The following is a 20193-nucleotide window of genomic DNA, read 5'->3' as shown; positions in this document are numbered from 1 at the left end:
AGGTCACTGGGTTTTTTTTTTTTTTTTTTTAAATTTTTTTATTTATTTATGATAGTCACAGAGAGAGAGAGAGAGGCAGAGACACAGGCGGAGGGAGAAGCAGGCTCCATGCACCGGGAGCCTGATGTGGGATTCGATCCCGGGTCTCCAGGATCGCGCCCTGGGCCAAAGGCAGGCGCCAAACCGCTGCGCCACCCAGGGATCCCCAAGGTCACTGGGTTTTAACTGCAATTGAATCACTCAGACAGGATGACCTTAGTCTCCAGAAGGGACAACCTAGAAATCAAGAGAGCACTCATCACAGGAGCCCTGTCTGCAGGTCTAGTGGCGGTGCCTCAAAAGCTTGCCCCTGAACTCCTTCTGGCCACTGTGGCAGTGTAAGATCTCATAATCAGTTCCTAGCCATGCCAGGCTGGCTGCATCCTCCAACCAAACCTAGTAGTACATCAGTGGCTGTCACCATGGCTCCCATGGTATTCATTCTGCACACCCTCGCCCATCTTCCAAGAATCCTGCCATCACTGTCCACCTGTGTCCCAGTAGCATCTAACTGGTTTCGTAGCAGTCATCCCACACCCACTTGGGCAGTGACTGGGTCTTGGATGAACTGCTGTCACAGAAGCCTCCCTATGGGCCCGGCAGTGGTGCTTGGTGTCATTATCTTTAAAGGATGTAGCTCACTCATTGCAGCTCTAGCAGGCAGGGGTGATCTGGTCCATCAGCCAGAAATCACAGCACTGATGGGCCCGTGGCTGAGCTCAGACACCAACGGAGCCACAAAGTTCAACCCATCCAACAGGCGCCAAGCAACACAGCGGTTGTCTTTCAGAAACCCATCCATTGCAGGCCCCACAGGCACAGTCTCGGTCTGCACTCAACTATCCACAGGATCTTGGTTTCCAAACTACTATTTGGCAATGACAGACCACATCACACTTCGGACATTCGAGCGCATACCCAGACCAGGCACAATTTTTGAGACCCATCCAGGGGAAGCTGGTGGAAGCAGATGTCCTGGGCACTATGCTGGCTTCCTTGCCGTTCTCACAGCAGGCCTTGTGGGTATAAACTCAGTTGGGAGTACCTGCAGTGGCCCCTGACTTCATGAAGTACTCCTTTCCTATGATTCCTGTGGTCCTTACATCCAGCCCCACAGCTGAGGCCCCAGGAGGAGCAGGAGGAGTACTCATCTGGAAAGTAGGAGTTGTGTGCCATCTGGGCATGGGTCTCACTGCTGAAGCGATTGGTTGCTCAGTGCCTTCGGGGCTTTGAAGATGGCTCCAGGGTGCCGGGGAGAATGAGTAGCGGTGCAAAGCCTGCTGAAGCCCAGAGAAGTCTGTGAGAGGCTTGTAAGTCCGTTCCCTTCTAGTGAATGGAATGGAAGGCTTCAGAGAAGCAACCCAGCTTCCAGAACTGGTCTTGGCAAGCTTCTCTGGCACCTTGAAGGCTGATCAGAGCCCAGCAGATGAGTATGCTCAGTGTCATGGAAAGTGACAATAACAGTGCCCGAGGAGGACAAAGGGACATCCAGGACACAGCAGGCAGGAGTAGCCATGAACTCCTGGGTGAAGGGCTTCCAATAAGCTTCAGAGGTGTCCCCAAGGCACCCGAAGAGGTCATTATGCATCCCACCTGCCTGAGTTCGAAGGATGGTGAGGTCTGGGGTGGCCAGGACCCTCGGTAGCAGCTGTGTTGCTTGGTGGGCTGCACCGGAGCCCCAAGGAGCCTGTTCCCTCCTGCTTTGTGGCCTGGGTCCGCACTGCCCATACTCGCACGGTGCAGGGGTCCCAGGCAGGGGAGGTTTTTAAAGGCTTCAAGGCCATGAAAGAAAGTATGGTTGAGGTGTGAGACTTTCCATCACCAGTATTTCAGAAAATGGAAACCACCTTCCAGTACTGACCAGGTCTGCAGTCCAATTTCCTAGTTGTCCTCTTCACCAGTGACTGGAATGTGTCTTCTTCTTTTTCCACTTGGAGGAAACTCACAACTTTCCCAATCGTCTTTTCCTCCTTGTCTCATCCTGCTCTTCTTCCTTCAGGAATCCCTGGACCTTGGTGACATGGTACACAGTAAGGGGGTGTCTCCCTTTGGTACCCCTCACCCCACCATGGTGAGTCCTCTCTTGCGCCCTGAGGCTCAAGGTGATCTTACAGGTCTGGCACCTCCCTGCACCCTCTGCTTCACTCCTGGCCCTGGTGAATGCCCCTTGGGGCCCTTGCTGGGGTCACTAAGGGGTGTGGCCTGCTTGGAGTCCTATCAGCTCAGGGTTCCTCAGGTGCTCCCGCCAATGGTGCTCCTTTTCATACAGGAGACACTGCTGCCGCTGTGGTACTCACCACACCAAAGCCAGCTTGGTCAGCCCTGCCACAGGTGGTGGTACTCACCACACCAAAGCCAGCTTGGTCAGCCCTGCCACAGGCCTAACTTTCCTGCTACATCAGCTGGGAGTTCAGGCGTTCTCTGCTGGAGGAGTCTGAGCACTCAGACTCAGATCAGTAAGGAAACCATCCACCGTACAACCATCCCTGGGCTTTCCCCATGAGTGAAGACAATGGCTTTGAGTCTGAAGCCTGCATGGAATTTCCACAGGGTTCTGAACACCTTAAAACAAAACAAAACAAAACAGAACAAAACCCTTTGTTATTCTATTAGAATACTCACAAATGTTCAAATTTAAAATTTTCTGCTTCCAAAATTCTTGTATCAGCAGCAACATTGATTTGGTTTGATCCTCTGTAAGGTGTAGGCAAATAGGTGGTCACAATGAACTTGAAAGGGTCTTTTATGTTTTGGGGAGATCTGATGGGTACACTAAGGTGGGCTTATCAGTTGGGTCTCAGCCACAAGGTTTTGGTAATGAAAGAAAGGCATCAGGAGCTTTTCAATATAATCCAATCTCAAGCCAACATTTTGAGGGGACCCAGAGCACCTGGGCAAGGGCCAGGTGGGGTTCGGCAACAGTGGGGCACTGGTGGGGGCAGGGGCTGTTCCTGGGGGGCACCGGTGGACCCATCCTCATCCCCATCTCTGTCTCCCTCCTCCTTCACTGCCTCCTGGGTTCCTCCTCCCTTGTTGTCAGTTGGAATCTGCTCATAGGTTTAGTTTTAAACCAGTGATTCAAAGCACAATTTAGCTGTTCCTCTGCAGACTTTAACTTAAAAAAAAAAATCCACTGGGGGATAATTGTTCACATCCGCCTAATGATGTTTCTATGTGAAAAGACATAATAGAATGTACAATTTTGAGTTACAATGGCTTTCAGTTTATAATTAAAATCAAAAGGGTAAAATCAAGAATGAAAAAACTAGATACTTCAGAAAGGTATTCTTCATATGAGGACTCAAGGCAACATGTTTTGTTAGCAGTATCAGACTTTGATTTTTTTTTCCTGATTTTTTTCTACTTTTGTGCAGGTAAGGTATGGTATGAAGGAGTAGATGTTTTGTGTCCAGCAGGACAATAATTCACTTCCTTATGACTATTTGGCTTCCCCTTGTTTGTGCTGTTCATTGCTAACAGAGGCCCATGATGCTGTCAGTGGGGCCTGAATATATGATTTGGAGCCAGAAAGCCTTGGGAGAACTGCCAAAGAAATCATTGCCCTGGGCTCACTCAGGCACCTGTCATCCATGAGGATTCAGAGAAACTCAGCTTTGACTGAACTGCTGTTACTGGCCACAGCCCTTGTTGCCCTGGACCCACAAGGATCTCAGCCATAGGACTGAGAATGCTAATGCCAAGCAGACACCAATGACTGAAGGTCAGGCTTGTGTTGGAAAGAACATAGCTCTAGGGCAAGGCTGGTGAATGAAGAAGGGTAGGGGTGGATAGGCTCTGACTGGGGCATGATGGAGAAGTCCAAATGTGCTGACTCCAGTGAAAGACTAACATGGTCTAATCATAGACAGTAGGTGCTCAATGAATGCTTCTTAACTGGATAAATCGGAAGACGTTGGTCAGATGGTCCTGGGTGGGGTGGGCTAGGGAACCATCTGGGGTTGTTAAGGGTCTTTGCAAAGATATATTGCAGCTTGAACCAGGGGGCTTCCTTGGAGGAGCAGGCACCAAGCTACAGTGGTTTTTTTTAATACAAAAGCTGGGCTTGTTTAAGTAAGGTTGGGGTAGAAACTCCTAGTTGCCAACCCAGCACCTACTCTCACCTTTTTCCTTAATAACACAACCCATATTTTAACTCAGGTGGCAATGTGCCCAGTTGAACGATACATTCATCTGCCACATTTACAACTGGGATGGCCATTGAGGTATAAGCTTAAGCTGTTGGATGGGTCTTCTGCGAAGATTCTCTAAGAGATGCTAGTCTACTGACATACTCATTTTTTCCTCTTCCCCCTTCCTCCTGTGCCTTCCTGGAATAGGAAGGTCAGTGTGATGGCTGGTGCTCTAGCTGCCACATTGGACCATGAATTGAATGTGAATATGGAAGCTATATGCCAAGAATGGTGAAACAAAAAAATAGAGAGAAACTGGAACCCTGATGACACTATAGCTCCCATACCAGCCAGACTCTAGCCTTCTTTTATGTGAGAGAGAACTAATTTTCTCTCTTTTTGAAACATCTGTTGTTCTTCATTCACCTGGGACATCACAAGCCTAGCAATCCTGAGAAGACTTTTAAGAGGGAAGAATTAGGGTTTTTATTCATTTGGGAGGTTTTTTTTTTTTTTTTTTTGGTGTATTTACTTATGTTTAGTAAGCTGTAAGATAAAGGTGATTTAAAATGACAAAATACAGTCTGCTTCTCTAAGCTCAGTCACAAAAAGTAACCAAGGGGTTGTGTATTATCGTGTTACATAATTTTTTGGCTTAAATAAAAATAGGCTTTCTTCTCTCATGTAATTGAGATGTCCAGAGGTCAGGTAGACTTGGGATGAGGTCCAATACTGTAGCTGGACAAAGGAATGAAGTCTCAGTATCTTTGCATGTCAGTGAAGACATTAGTCTCACCTGACCACAAAATCCCTGAAGCTTTTGGCAAAGTCTTCTTGTATCCAGACTGGGTCCCCAAGCCAATCACTGGGGCTAGGATGGCTAGGACAATGGAGCCCACTAGATGGTCCACTCAGGGGATTGTAACAAGGTTTTTCCTCCTAACAGAATGGTTGGGGAAGTTTGGGACCTTGCTGGGAGGAAGGCAAAAAAGGGAATGTGGGTGAGGAGGCCACCATGTGTCCTCTACTTCTCCCGGCCATCCTCACCAGCCAGTATTATTTAAAGGAGGTCCAGTTTTTAAAAAGACAAAGGTCTTTTGCTCTCAAATGTGTTTTTGCTAGCCTGGAAGCCAGCAATAGGCTTATTGGTTTGAGGTAAGCATAGATTTTCCAGACTACCTTTGCTACTCTTACTTTCATTCATTGATTCAATAGTAAATATTTCTTGGGTGCTAGTTATATGTCGTACACAGCTGGCAGGTTGTGCCCAAGAGGATAGGCACATATTAAGCCATTAGGATTGATGGCACTAGCAGACGTGGATGCTCAGACTCCTTAGGAATGTCAGAAAGCAGGCATGAGGGCATGGGAAATAGGACAGGTAAGTCTTTCTAGTGATAAGGGGAAAGGACTAGCAGTTAGGCATAGGGCGGTGCCCAGAAGGAGCGCACCTGGGCAGCCTGAGTGGCTCAGTGGCTTAGCGCAGCCTTCAGCCCAGCACCTGATCCTGGAGACCTGAGATCGAGTCCCACGTCAGGCACCCTGCATGGAACCTGCTTCTCCCTCTGCCTGTGTCTCTGCCTCTCTCTCTCTCTCTCTCTCTCTCTCTCTCTGTGTGTGTGTGTGTGATAAATAAATAAAGCTTAAAAAAAAAAAAGAGCTCACCTATATAGAGCCATCAGCAAGTTCCCTGGGTAGGTTGAGTTTCGTGAACCTGAGAAAGGGAAGGTTGGGGGGTTGTGCATATGGAGACTTCAATCTATGCTTGTTTTGCAGTCTGATCAGGGCTGGCTTGGTGATTAGGGTTCTGGATCTCCCTGGTTTGAAAATATCTGGGGGGAGAATGGGTTGATAGTGGTTGGGCTTTGGGGGTAAAATGCTAGAAAGTAAGAGTAAATCCCTGGCACTCCCAGGAAGCATTTTTCCCAATCTAGCTAATTTGCTGCTCTTCTGACCCTGGAACATCTTGGGGGTTTTCAGTTTATCATGACACAATTCTTTTTTCCTGCAAGAGTCAGAGAATAGGGCTTCGTAACCCAAATAGTTCGCAGTATGGTATTTGTCTCTATTTAAAATCATCTCCCATGGGGTTCAATTAACAATGTACATGTCAAATTATGTCACACCTATTACTTGCTCTAATTTGGTCAGGCTGGGTCAGGCAGTCCCTGAACTGACGAGAGCTGCTGGGCTCCCAGCAGACAGCTGGAGTGGCAGTGCCCGAGCTGTCCTTGGCCCAAGCTGTGTCAGGGTGTAACATCCCACTAGGAACTGCCAGGCAGCACTACATGAAAGGTCAAGCTCATGACGACAGTGCTCGGTGATAAAGCCCCCTTTATCAGAGCTTTGTCCCTGGAGACTGTCGTATGTGGGTCTGAATCCTGGCTCCATCATTCAGTATGTGATCCTGGGCAAGTTCTTTAACCTTTCTGAATCTCATTTGCCACACCTGTAAAGTGGGAATACTCAGAACACCTCATTTATAGGGCTGCAGCTGAGGATTAAATGAGATAATGCATGTAAAATGTTTGGCAGAATGCCTGGCACTTAGTATAAGAACTCCGTGCTAGCTACCAGTAGTAGTAGTTAATTTTTTATCTTGTTCAGTCCCTCAAAACTGGGGCTCCTCCCAAGATGACCCGCAGGAAATATTTCACCAGCCCTCCAGAAACTAAGAGTAGACAGGCAGTCCTTTCTGGAGGTTGTGCAGGGTAGCCAGAGAAGCCACAATGGTATTTTGACATCAGAATTATTAAAAATGTGGCAAGAGCAGCCTTGACCTCTGTGCGGGTACAGAAAGCTTTTATCTCTGTCATGTGTGGCTATTTGACTGTTCTGCAGAGTTCCAAAGAAGCAGACGTAAGGGGGCCAAGTCAGTCATTCTCTCCATTTTAAATAGAGGTAAACTGAGTCAGGGAGCAGTTCACATACCCAAGTACAGTTCTTTGCCCCACTTCTCAAAGGACAAGTGAAACTGTGGTAATTATAGAGCTAGAAGCAGAAGCTCCTGCTCAAATGACTTGGGACTGAGGCATCTGGGTCATCTACCACAAAGGAAGCCAATGTAGGGGAAATTATCTGGGGTTACATACACAAAAGCTATGCTTCTTACTCTCTTCCACATTCCAAATCTCTAGAGTAGTGCGGTGGCCTCTTTGTGCGTATATCCAGGAGGTGGGAGACGGCAGAAAAAGCCCTGGATTATATTCAAGAGACCTGTACTCTGACCCGAGTCCTGCCAAACCAGCTGTACGACCTTGGAAAGATTATTTTACCTCAGATTCTCCATCAGAAATGGAAGTGAAGGGTTTGGATGGCATCAGTGTTTCCCAAGCCTGAAAGCTCATGACTGTGCACTGTGTGTGTCCGGGGAAGGGTGGTGGTTGGAGATCTGAAGCCTGGAAATCTGTATTTTGCAAGTGTTCTAGGTGATTCTAAAGAGCAGTCGCCATTGGGAACTCTGGACCGATGCTATCTGAAGTGCCCCCAGCTCCAATATTTTCTGACTCCAAACCCCTATTAGCACATTCCACACAATTCCACACAGTTCAGGCCACAGGTGGCCGCTCTCATAGTGAAATTCCATGAGAAAGTCAGTGTGTAAGCCCGGGGAACGGCCAACTCGGCGGAGCATCTGGCTAGGATGGTGTACGGACAAGGTGGCCGCATGTGCTGGGACTTAAGATCTCTGCCTGTTTCTTGGCCTGTTGAGTGTTGGAGGCTTCAACCTGGGCTTGCCAGGGGCCAGCAGTCCTTTGACCCTGACTGTGACCATTCATTGCCCTACTCCAAGGGCCTGGGGCCTTCCCACCATGAGGATGTGGTCTGGAACCCCAAATACACCTGTCCTGAGACTGAAAAATACATCAAGAATCCCAACAAGCCGGCCTTGCATCCTTGAGGCTGGCATCCTTCACATAAGCTTTTGAAATCAGTCATGTGTCTCCAGCTGTCCCAGAGTTACAAAAAGTCCCTGTTTTAATGAGGAGCTGTGGAATGCTAAGGCTAAAGCTGCCTTTAGTTCTTTCAAAAGTTTCAATTATGGGTTAATCCTGACATTCTTTGGCTTTACTAAATGGGCAGGAGGCTTTCGTTGGCGGGTAGTGGTGGGAGGAGGGGAGGGCACATTACTGCCATGCAACAATGAGAGCCTGGCGTTGCAGACGCTTCTGATTCTTGAAAAAAATTCAGAAATCTCGATTTTACCTGAATTCTACTAATTTTAAAATGCCGAAACATTTAGTCTAGAAAATTCTTCAGACCAAGTGAATCATACCATTAGCCACAGACTGAGACTCTGAGTGGAGAGCCTGGCCTCAGGAACTGATCTAGGTGTTGCTCTAACATTCAGCTTCCAAATAAGCAGAACCCTCAAAGGAGATTCTCAAGTCTTAAGACCTAAATCCACCTCCTACTTGGCAATTTCTATTGTTGGCGGGAAAGAAGGCCCTAGCTATCTGAAGTTCTAGATATTCCCTTTCTCTGCTGCAGTGTAACACCCTACTGCAGTGCCATGGATCTATAGCCTGTACCTTCCCTCTCCCTCTGTCTGCCCTTCCTCCCAGAAACCCCCCAGTAACAGAGAACCCACTCCCTGGACCACGTCAGGTGGGTGGGACACCCAGTATACAGGCTATATCACTGTCTCCATTCCCATGCCAGGAAAAATTCAAACCCAATGAACAGAGGAGTACCTTATGGACAACCTTGAGCTATGAACTTATTTTTTAGAGGCAAAGCGCCTGTGTACTTTGGTACTCTATCAGAAACAACTTACTCATGACACATGTTATAGAGGATGAGTAGTGGCTCTAGAATTTCTATAGAGGAAAGTCTTGAAGGTAGCTTTTGTTTGGAAGCAAGGAATAGCCCAAAGGACTTTTCCTAAAACTACATTCTATATTAAACTCTCTTTGTACTTAAATTGCACATTTATTTAAAAAAACAAAGAAAACCTCTCCAGAAGCCCTGTCACCGTCATTGGTCAGGACACACACAAAGGCGACAAGATAGGGAGAGACATATCCCTGCTTCTATATGGGGAGGGGAATGGGCAGGACGAGGTCCCAGAACAATCCAGGTACAACATAAGCCCCACAGCTCAAGAAAATATACAAATTGGAGGTTGAACATTTGAGGCTAGTTCCTGAAAATGTCCTGGATGAAAAGGATGCATTCTTACCAACAGGCTGAGCCATTCTGGACGAAACCAAACTTGCTCCTTGGCAAAGGTCAGTGGTAATGCCAGAATGTCCCAGACACCTGCTCCAATGGGCTTCTTCCGCCAGGCAGCCAGATGGCTCATTATGACCAACATGCAGCCCTCCAGGCCTGGTGCCCTGGCTTGTTGGCAACAGATGGCCTGGGGGACAGGGACTTAACCCCATCGCTCAGACTGTATCCCAGGGGATCCTGTCCATGGTCCCCTTCTTAGGATCAGCCAACTCAAGGACACCAGGGAAAATTTTCTTAGCATTTACTTCAGAATAACTTCCAAACTCTAGAAAAGTAACATAAAATGTAATACTCCTGACTTGCCAGGAAGTGGTCAAATTCTCTCTGTCACCATAATGCCACTATTTGATATTATTTCAAGTAAGTGATCCATGTATAACGCAGAGGGTTTCAATATTTAAAAATAAACAGGCCATTGACTCTTCACTAAATTGGTGGCTGTCATCACACTTAATGACTGCCTCAGGAGCACATCATTCCCTTCTGGAAAATCAGTCATCAGTGACTGGCAAGAAATCACACTGTTCTTGTTTAAAATTTATCTATTAATGGAAGGATTGACTTTACTTTTTTCCTTCAACTTTTTAAACAGTAGTAATTCAACACAGAAATAAATGTGATGTTTGTAGCTTATGTTTCTCCCCGGGGAATGAAGAGATCTCATAGGACATACACACGGGTGTGAACCTGCCTTCACAGTTATGCATTATTAGTATTTTTTAGTTGGAGCATGTCCGGGGGATCAGGGGTCAAGAAAGCCATTTCAGCAGGGTGGTCCCCAACTGCAGCTTCCTCTGTCCTCAGCCATCGCCTTGCAGTCATCCGTGGGTGTGTTGCTGCCATCTGCCTCACTCAGCTCCCCACAGCACTTCCTCTACCACCACCGCCGCCCCCACCCTCAGGGCAGGGAGGCCAGGAAACCCGGCCCCAGCAGAGGCTCCCAGTTGAGCATCCTCAAGGCCCCTGAGCAGGGCAGAGGCAGCCGGTGACATCAAGGACAGGAGGAGGGCTCTGGGAGGGGCTTGTGGCCACTTGGCTGGACGATCATCTATCTTTTAACTTTTCATCTTGGTTTAGAACGCTGTTGGATTTCTTGGTCTCAAGGGCCTTCATCAGTCTGCAGGTCTCCTGGTTTGCTCTGTGTGAGTCTGCTAAACACAGATGAGAAGATGACAGATGAGACATGAGTTTTGGTAACATCAGTTCCTGGTGATACGAGACGTAGATGATATGTGGGTACTCTTTCGACATGCATTTAGCCTGTTTAAGAATCAAAACTCACCTAAGTAAATTTCAAGATCTAATTGGCTTTATTCAACAATTTGTGAATCAGGCAGTGTCCCATCTAACAAATAGGAGGGTGCTCTGAGGAGCTGTACGAAATGGAAGGTTTTTATAGGCAGGAAAGGGACAGGACAAAGAAGTTATTAGTGAAAGAGAAGAAAGGATTGATTCAGACAAGGTCATCTTCCCTTAGGGGTAAGGGCAGGGGTCTTGGCAGATGCCCTCACTAGTGCTGATCAGGAAAACACAGGCTGATTGGTTTAAAATCCACTCCTGGGAAAAAAGACTGAAACTGTAATAAGGTTAGGTGCTAAGTCTAGAGTTGGACTTAACATAAGTGACTCCATTTTGGATCTGTAGTTTCTTTTTTTTTTTTTTAAGATTTACTTATTTATTTTAGAGAGAGTGAGAGAGCATGGGGAGGAGCAGAGAGAAAGAGAGAATCTTAAGCGGACAGACTCCCTGCTCAGCTTGGAGCCCGCCAGCGAGGGGCTCCATCTCATGACCCTGAGATCGTGATCTGAGCCAAAATCAAGAGTCAGGCACTTAACCAACTGAGCCACCCAGGCACCCCTCTGTCGTTTCTTTTTCTTTTTCCCTTTGTTTCTTTTTTTAACAAGCCTAAACACTTGTACAAACAGCATATTGAGAGCAGAAACTGACTTTAATTTCTTCTCTTAGGTAATGATAGTAAGTGTTCTCAGGCAATTTGTGTTTTTTGCATTCCTATTTTCCAGCCACTACTGCAAGACCATGAAATTCAATATCAGAAAGGGACCTGAACTGAATGTGAAAGACATTCTGGCTAGCAAGTACAAACCAAATTAGTCTTCTTCTCATGGGTAGGGTCCCTATAAGCAGGGGAAAGAAACAGCCTCCCAAGGCAGGGCAAGCAGCATGGAGCCATGGGCTACACATGGTCTATATTTTCTTGGAATCAAAGGTCCTTCAAAAACCGGCTGGGAACATTAAGATGTTTTTAATTAAAATAACCACAAACCCCTACTGTGGAATAGCATGCAAAAATCAGAGGGCCCACCCCACCCCCCACTTGGAATCCCTCCTCCACCTGTGTCTCCTAGTGGAAAGGGGGCTGCTGCTCCGGACCAGGGATGGGGGGGCGGATACAGTGGTGGGGAGGCAGGAGGGAGCAGGGACAGTCCTAGCTGCAGGTGGGAGGAAGGGCAGAGGCACTAGAGAAGCTAAGCCCCTGTCAGGCAGAGGTATTACTGTGGAGGTCTGGAGGGCCCTAGGTTAGAGGGGGAAGCACAGAAATACTTTGGGGAACACTGAACTTCAGCAGGGCTTCACGTTTCAGTAGTGGGGGAGAGGCAATTGCTTGGAACTGCAGATTTGGAGAAGACCTGTCTTTGAAGCAAACCCAGGGTCCTCTCAGTGGGGGCTTGTCTGCTGTGAAGTTCTCCTCCCCTCTCCTAGGGAAGTGGGGAGGCTTGCAAGTGACTGAAGCAGAGAAGTTGCGTAGAAGAGAAAGAGCCCAAGGAGGTATCTTCTGTCCCCCAGTACGTCACCGCCAGCCGCCCAGCAGGAAGCTCTGCTGAGTAACTTTGGTTTTAGTTGGAAATCTTTGGTCATGTTCCCGTTCACTCAACAGTGTGGGGGAGTGTGGTTAGATTTCCTCCTTCCTTGGGGCCGGACAGGGACGGTGGGGTGGGGGCATGAAGCAATGGGTAAGTGGTGTTTGCCTGCAGAACATGACACTGGAGATTTTAGAGAAGGGATCCACCCAGTCCTCCTGACTTGTGGCTTTAATTATCCAGTTAGTCATTGGTTTACTGTCATCCAAGTTTAATAAGCTTGACTGTGATGTGTGAGCAAAAAAGGTTGGACAGGTGTGTGTGTGTGGGGGGGGGGGGGCTAGAAAAGCCATTCTGGGCTGTCCTGAACGAAGGCTGAGGCTGGATTCACAGAGCCCACCAGCCCTGGGGGAGTGGGACTGCCTTCCTTTTCTTTTCTTTCTTTGCAGCAGTGATCTCGAACACGGGGTCCCAGGCACCAACCAGGCCAGCTAAACAGGAAAAATTTAAGAACCAACAGCTTCTAACTAATTGCTCAGAGGGAAGTTTCACGGGTACAGAGCACCTTAGGAAAGCAGAACCTGATTTACAGGCCAGGGAGGGTGTGGGTGAGGTGCTGGGATCCTGACTGCTCACCTAGTTTTTCACAGGAAGCAGCAGATCCCCTTGGCCCTGGCCCCTTGCCCGGGGCCCTGGAGGAACGAGTGTGTTTGAGTGGCATCCTCCTGGAGGGGGATAAATAGGGTTTTGTCCCCCTGACCTTGGAGCAAGGCCTGAAGTTCAGAATGCACAGGGCCTGCTTCCATTTTGAGAAACCTGATCCTTTCGACCTGAACACACTGCTCTTTGTGTTTTGCACAACAGGACAGTCCTGCTCCTAGTTCAGCTCAGCCAATGTTCTGGCTTCCAACTTCCCTCTTGAGCACCTGGTGGCTGTCGGTTTACTGTGCCTCACTGCCGTGATATCTGCCTAGGCTTCCATTTCCAGCATCTCACCAGAGCTTTCTACACAGAAGCTGCCAGGCCAGCAGGAGAGGAGACCTCCAATCCATCTGTCAGCATTTGAATAATTTCATCCACACATACTTCTCTTCCAACCACCGGGACTATTTTAGTTTCCCTGAACCATGCAAGCCAAAGGCGCCTGTCAGCCTGCTCCCTCTCAGAAGCAGGACACATCCCCTGTGAGGGCTCCAGGAGCCCTACCACACTGGTTTCTTTGTGAGGTCATCTTTGCAGTGGTTTCCGGCTACTCTGGCCTCCTTCCTGGTAGCTTCACACATTCTGGTTTGCCAGAGTTCAATTCAGTAAGAACATAACGGCCTTCAGAGGGCTCAACCCTCTGCTGCACATGGTGGAAGATATAAAAGTCGCCACAGGGCCTTTTGGGGGATATAGTGTAGTCAAGAGTCATCCAAGGTGTGTCCCAAAGAGAAAGAATTCCATTGTCAGATTGGGGAATTTTGATAATTCAAAACACACATTTATATATTAAAGGTTCTAAGAAGTCCTGTCATAAAGAAATCTTGTTCCCCAGTTTTAATCTGCCATTTCTCCAACCCTGCATAATATTGACCATGAAACTCTTCGTATCACAACTGCTACATTTCAAGGAACTAATTCATGTTTTTTGTAATATATTTTAGGAAATGATCGAGCAATAGTTTGCAACCTAAGGAGGCACCTCAATCTCAAGAGTATATGATACAGGTGGGGGCATTTTGGGCTGTCACAAAGATGGGGAGGTGCTCTGGGCATTTACTGCACTGGGGCTAGCAAGGCCAAACCCCTCGCGGGGCAGCCCAGCCTGTCCTCAGTAGGCCTGGGAGATTGTCCTGCCCCAAATACCACAGCGCTCCTCTCCCCCACTGAGAAGCAGTGGTTGGACAAATGCTCAGCATCTTCTTTAAAAGCCTCTCCGCAGGTCCAAACACCTCCTTGCTATCTTCCTGGCCTCCAGATTCCTAGGTTCCTTGGTTGCCTGCGTGGCTCACTCCTGGTCTTCGGTGAGTCTGGTCTGAGTTGGCGTCCACAGAGGCTCCCAGAGGGCAGGGCTCCCCGGTTAGGGATGTGCTCAGGTGGCCCTTGGGCGGGTAGGAGAAGGTGCGCCCACCTGCAAGTCCTCTCTCCGCCCTCACCCGGCAGAGAAAAGGGTGCCTCGGGGCTGCAGCCTAAGTGAACACACCTGGCGCTCAGCCCAGGTCAGGGGACCTGAGAGAGACCCAGAGAATGGCCCCACGGCACCCCCCACCCACATCCCGCCCCATCCTTCTGGAGTGAAGCAGCGAGGAGACGCGGACGTCCACCGCCTGCAGCTCCAAATCCAGGGATTGGCGGTGCCCCCGCTTCTGTCAAAACAGAAAACGCCCATGGCAACCGGCGAGTGTGGCCTGAAACTGCAGAGTGTGTGTTTACCAAAACAGGGGTGGCTCATTGACAGAGTCGCCCAGCGGGAGCTGGCCCGGCGCCCGCGAGGGGGGGGGCACAGGGGGAAGGGAGCAGGGGGGGCAGGGGAGGTAGAAGGGGCGGGCGGGGGGGGGGGGGGAGAGAGAACGGGGGGAGGGAGCAGGGGGGAGCAGGGAAGGGGGTAGAAGGGGGCGCGGTGGGGTGGGGGTGGGGGTGGGGGAGAACAGGGGGGAGGGAGCGGGGAGCAGGGGAGGTAGAGGGGAGGGGGGGGGGGGGGCGGGAAGGGGAGGGGCGGTGGAGGGGGGGAGCAGAGGAAGGGGGAGAAGGGGGGGCGGTGGGGTGGGGGGGGGGTGGGGGAGAACGGGGGGAGGGCAGCGGGGAGCAGGGAGGGGGTAGAAGGGGGCGCGGGTGGGGTGGGGTGGGGAGAAGGGGGGACGGGGGGGAGGGGGAAAGGGGGGGTGGGGGAACAGGGGAGGGAGCGGGGGCAGGGGAGTAGAGGGGCGGGCGGGGGGCGGAGAACGGGGGAGGGAGCAGGGGGGGAGCAGGGAAGGGGGTAGAAGGGGGCGCGGTGGGGTGGGGGTGGGGGAGAGCAGGGGGGAGGGAGCAGGGGGGTAGAAGGGGCCGGGGGTGGGGGTGGGGTGGGGGGAGGGGCCCGCGCGGGCCGCGCCCAGAGCCGCGCCCCTGGGGCCGGGCGGGACCCGCGGCCGTTGGACCCGTGCGATGGCCTCGGGTCAGCCGCGTGTCCCTCCGTCGCCGCAACCAGGCCGTTTCCGTCCTCACCGCCCGCCGACCCGCGACGTTGGGCGGGGTTTTCGGGAGCAGTTCAAACGGTCCTCTCCCGGGTCGGAAGGTTTGCACGGGAGCCGCTCTGTGCTGTTTCCCCTTCCTCTTTCTCTCTCAGGATTAGTGTGGTGAAGGGGGTCGGCGCAGTTTTTTATTTTGAAAGTGACTTGGGGCGACCGTCGAGCCAAGAGTGCAGTCGAATAGCCCCATTTTATAGATGAGGACACTGAGGTCGGGGAGATCAGATTTGAAGTCAGGCTGCTGGTGAGCGGCCACCCCAGGTGGAGAACCCTGGAGCCCGGGCTCCCTGGGCGTTGGCCCCCCACATTCACTATTGGTTTCCCTTCTTTAACACCCACTGAAGCAAAATGTCGTTGATTGTTCTCTCTTAAGAAATATTTTCAAAACTTGGCAGAGGGTGGGAGGGTGAGCAAAAAGTCCTTTCAATATTAGAGCAATGTCTTAAGCTCACCTGGGAGCCTTCTGGCTCTCTAAGGGGAGGTAACTTTGACTTCATAGTTACTGTTAATTGGAGTCCAGGCATGCATAGCTCTGTAAAATTAGATGACACTGTGTAGAAACTGTTAAAATGTAAATGACTTCTCTGTTCAGTAGAGATGCAAATGATTTCTATCTGGTAGAAAAAAATAACCCTGAAGGTTATAGTTTTGTTGTCCTGTAGGACTTTGACCAGTTTTGTATGGGACTTTGCAGCCTTTAACATTCCTTCTTGTGCTTTGAGTACACAAAATCTTTGTTCTCATATCCTATTTTAAACCGGTGTTAAAACCCTGCAGGTTTTCTCATTAATGGAGTAATTAAATCACTGGCACATATTCATCATCTCTTGCCAAGGGCTCACGTTCCCCTTCCTCCCCACTTCCTAGGCCCTCCAACCCACTATCAGCTGGAATACACACTGAACACCCACTGCTGATTTTCTGGCCCAAGTGGAACATACACATGACATCAGGGGGACGTGGGATATGCGCTCATCAACTCTGCAGAGTAAAAGAAATCTCTACATTGTCAAACACACTAGGACTGCCAGAAGTGTACAAACTCAACATATTATTTCAAATAATCTGTTCCCCTCCTCCTGTCTCACCTTTTTAATCATGGCATGTCTATGACTAGGGGCTGCGGGCTCTGGCCTGCAAGACACCTGCTCTGGTCTCAGTCCCACAAAAAAAAATCTCTGCCCACACACAGAGCTATACCTATGACCTCACCACACTGGGCTGGGCACCTGGTCCAAGCAGCAGCCCACTTACTGATTGGTTGGCCAGTGAAGGCTCAGCCTAACTATGCTAATGAGATCTCTCTTGGCAAACTTGACAAGGACATCCTTGAGTGAACACTTGGTGGTAAAGGAACCAGAGAAGGCAGGCATTTGGGGTCCTCAAGCAGCTGCATAAATAAGCAGCAAGAAGAGCATTGGCAGAGCATGAAGGCCAAGGATGGATGGAACCTGCTGCTGGGCTGGCCAGGAGCTGGAGTGTCTGTGCTTTAAAGCTGTTTGATCTTGAAAGACCTCTTGGTTCCTGACCTACATCTAGGACTCTGTCAGGCTCCATACAGGTTCTGTTGCTCCTGTTCCTCCCAATAAGTGAGCTGTGTGGCTTGTCCTGGGTTGCCATTAGGTCTGTCATTTGGTCTGTTGCCTTTGCCTTCTTATTTGTGGGTGGCCTTAAAAATAAACCCCACAACACTGGAGGGAAGCTAGGCGGTCTCTGCTCCTTCTAATCAACAGACCTTGATTCATCCTCTTACCTTTTCTAATAACTTAATAAATAATAGCACACAAGTCTTTATTACCTTTTGTTCAGCCAACTCTGCCCAAGGACATCAAGAATTTTCTAGGAAAGAGAAAGGTTTTCTTGGGTAGAGCTGTCCTTCCCCTTCTGCCTCCCTCCACTGATGTTTGATCATTCATTCATTCTCTCCACAAGCACATCATTGATTCTAAAATAAATGAGGCAACATTCATGCTTTGAAAATGGATGCAACAATCTTGTAAGGACAGGGTTAAGGGACTGGGGTCAGTGCAGGAGTGAAGTGAGAGGATGGGTGCTACATGCACCCCCAAGGTGGGGGTGGGGAGGGACACCCCCTGCATTAGCAGCTTTTCCTCTTGGCTCTCCCACGAACTCTGGCTTTTATGCCTCTGGCCTGGAACCACATGTAACCAAAGCCATATGTTCAACTTGGATTAATTAAATGGAGGCTTCAGCAAATTTCTGGTGCTGCTTCTGGTGCTTTTGCACTATAATATTTTTAACATTTGTTACTATATGTTGTTTGTTATGTTTAACCCTGCGGCCCAGATTCTATTAGTCTGTAAAGTTTAAATGGTAAGAGACTTCTGGTCTTGAATTTTAAAAATTAGGAGTACTTTTTGTTTATTCCATGAGAACATGTTATGTCTACTCCGGGTTTGACAGGAGAAATTCACAGTCCTCATTTTTCTGGGAGATGACTGTAATCTTCGTGGATTTTAGGAAATGCTGTAAGAAAAAGCTGTGCTATAAACTTAAAGTCCTGATCCTCAGTTCTTAGCCCCAAAGTGCAGAAAAAATTCCCAATCTAGTTTCTAACCATGGGTGTCCACGCACCCAAGATGTCAGGCAGAAAGGAAAAGGAGGTGCTTTTTCTGGGAATAGGCATCTGAGGCTTGCCTCAGCCCTGGGCAGGCAGCGGAGGCCGGCAGTACTTGCTCCCTGGCCTGCAGATCTTTGCAGAGGCAATGGTGCTGCTTTCTCTGGCCATTTCCCACTCTCCTACAAGGACCAATACCAGTGCTGGTGATGTGATGGCAGATTTGGTCATTTTTTATTTGGGGAAGAGTTGTCACAGTGATGAAGAGTCCCTTTGCCTTGTGCAAGTCCCTGAAACTGCAGGTCAAAGTCTCAGCTTCCTCTTCTGTAGTATGAGCAAGAACGCCTGCTCTATCAGGTGACAGTGACAGGGAATGGGGGGCGTGCAAAGAGCCCATGGTGCTCACTAGTAGTATCTTTGGGAATAACTGTGTGGATAAGGGGCGTTTCTGATCCTCATATCTGTAAATGTGACCTGGGGCAACTTTCAGACACAGACAGCGCACTCTTGGGTGTGAGGCCTGGTATCTTCCTTGAGATGGGACATCTAGGCATTTCCCTGAGGCTTCTTGTCCTTTTTTTTTGGCTGGGGGTGGGGTGAAGGAGGGGGTTGACAGCCCTGCTTCCCACTTTGCTGTGTGCGCCATGGGATCTAACTGCGAGTCTTACTGGGCTGGATCTACAGGAGCTGGGGTTCCCCTTGGGCCTACCCACAGCAGGCTCCTCATCCCCTCCCCCAGCTCTTCACATCCAGCTCTTGTGTCCAGGGAGATTTAGCAGCGATTTCAAATAAGCAATTGCGATTTCAGAAGACATACTTAGGTGTAGTTAGCACCCAGGCCCCTGCTCCACAGTACTAGTGGCTACTCCCTTAGCATCTCTCTTGATTAACCCTTTGCAGCTCTCAGCTTGGAAAACAAGGAATTCTTATCTGTATGGGCTCCATCTTTCCCTCCTTCTTCTGTTTCCCTTCTGGGTGTCTACCGAAGAACACTGAAATTAGTAAGTCAGGTCTGTCTCCTGGGCAGGATTTATGAAAGCCAGGTGCCCCTGGATGTAACAGACTTAAGCGCTTTGGTTTGGCTGCTCTGCACTGTCCTGATTTTTCTTGGACAGGAGGGACTGGTGACAGGTCCCCGCCCAGGCTCAGGGCTGACACATGACCTCATCCTGGCTGGTCAATATCCATCCATGTGCCCATCAGCAGTGCATTCAGACACAGGCCCCGGCTTCAGTCAGTCACCGAAGAGGCAGTTTCAGGATTTTTGCTAAGAACTGAGAAGGAGGTCCTGGCTTTCTGCGGGGCTTGCTGAGCCCAAAGAAGATGATCCTAAGGCCCCTAGTGGCTGTCTTGCCACTGCTTGGGTGGGGAGAGCTGAGAGATAACCCAGTGGCCCTGTGTAAGCCCCTGAACCCTGCTAAATGTGAAGCTCCTGGACTTCCCAGCTATATGAACTGATAAATTATTTTGCCTTAAGTCTGTTGATTTGGAATTTATATCGCTTTCAATTTAAAAAGACTTGACTGCTAGCTGGCCAAAGTATAAGCTGATTTCTAGCAATCAAAGATGTGATTCCCAGGTAAAGGAGAGAAAAGAGAGGCAGAAAGAATAACAGAGAAATCTCAATGGAGAGGCTTGAGTCTGGAAAATTCTGCCTTCTGTTTTCTCATTACATACTAAACCCCCCCCCCCCCCACCACCACCACCATAACCATGTAATCTGTCTCTGCTGTGCTTCTTGGAACATATCCTTGAAAAGGAGGCTGAGAGACTTGCTCTGGTCCTGCAGAATTTATAGACCATAGTGAGGTTTTCTCCCCAAGGATTCTTTCTTCGAGAATCCCCTCTGGAGACTATTCTGAACTCCCACGCTCACCCCAAGCAGATCTGCATCAGCCCTTTGACTTGGATCCCCCTGCAACGACTTGGAAACCAATTCTTGGAGTAAAGTGTTCCACTTATAGAAGTCTTCAAACCACCGGTGGAACAGCAGCCCCATGCCCTAGCCAGGTGCCAGAGAATGAGATTCAGTTTTTTTTGTTTTTTTTTTTTGAGATTCAGTTTTTGACAACCCCACTATCCACCCCTAACTGGCTTAAACAAGACAAAATCTGTTTTTTCTCATGTGAATGAAATCTAGATGTAGGCTTCATGAAGTTGTCCGAACCCAGTATCTCCCTATC

At 49.2% G+C, this 20193-nt stretch overlaps 1 pseudogene; it reads right to left on the bottom strand.

The window, feature by feature from the left end:
* Nucleotides 1–276: 276 nt before the first annotated feature.
* On the bottom strand, nt 277–20009 carry LOC121492544 (annotated as a pseudogene).
* Nucleotides 20010–20193: the final 184 nt, after the last annotated feature.

This window comes from Vulpes lagopus, chromosome 6, assembly GCF_018345385.1.
Source record: "Vulpes lagopus strain Blue_001 chromosome 6, ASM1834538v1, whole genome shotgun sequence".
NCBI classification, from domain to species: domain Eukaryota; kingdom Metazoa; phylum Chordata; class Mammalia; order Carnivora; family Canidae; genus Vulpes; species Vulpes lagopus.
Note: the sequence above shows the minus strand (reverse complement) of the source record. Positions and strands in the feature narration are given on the sequence as shown.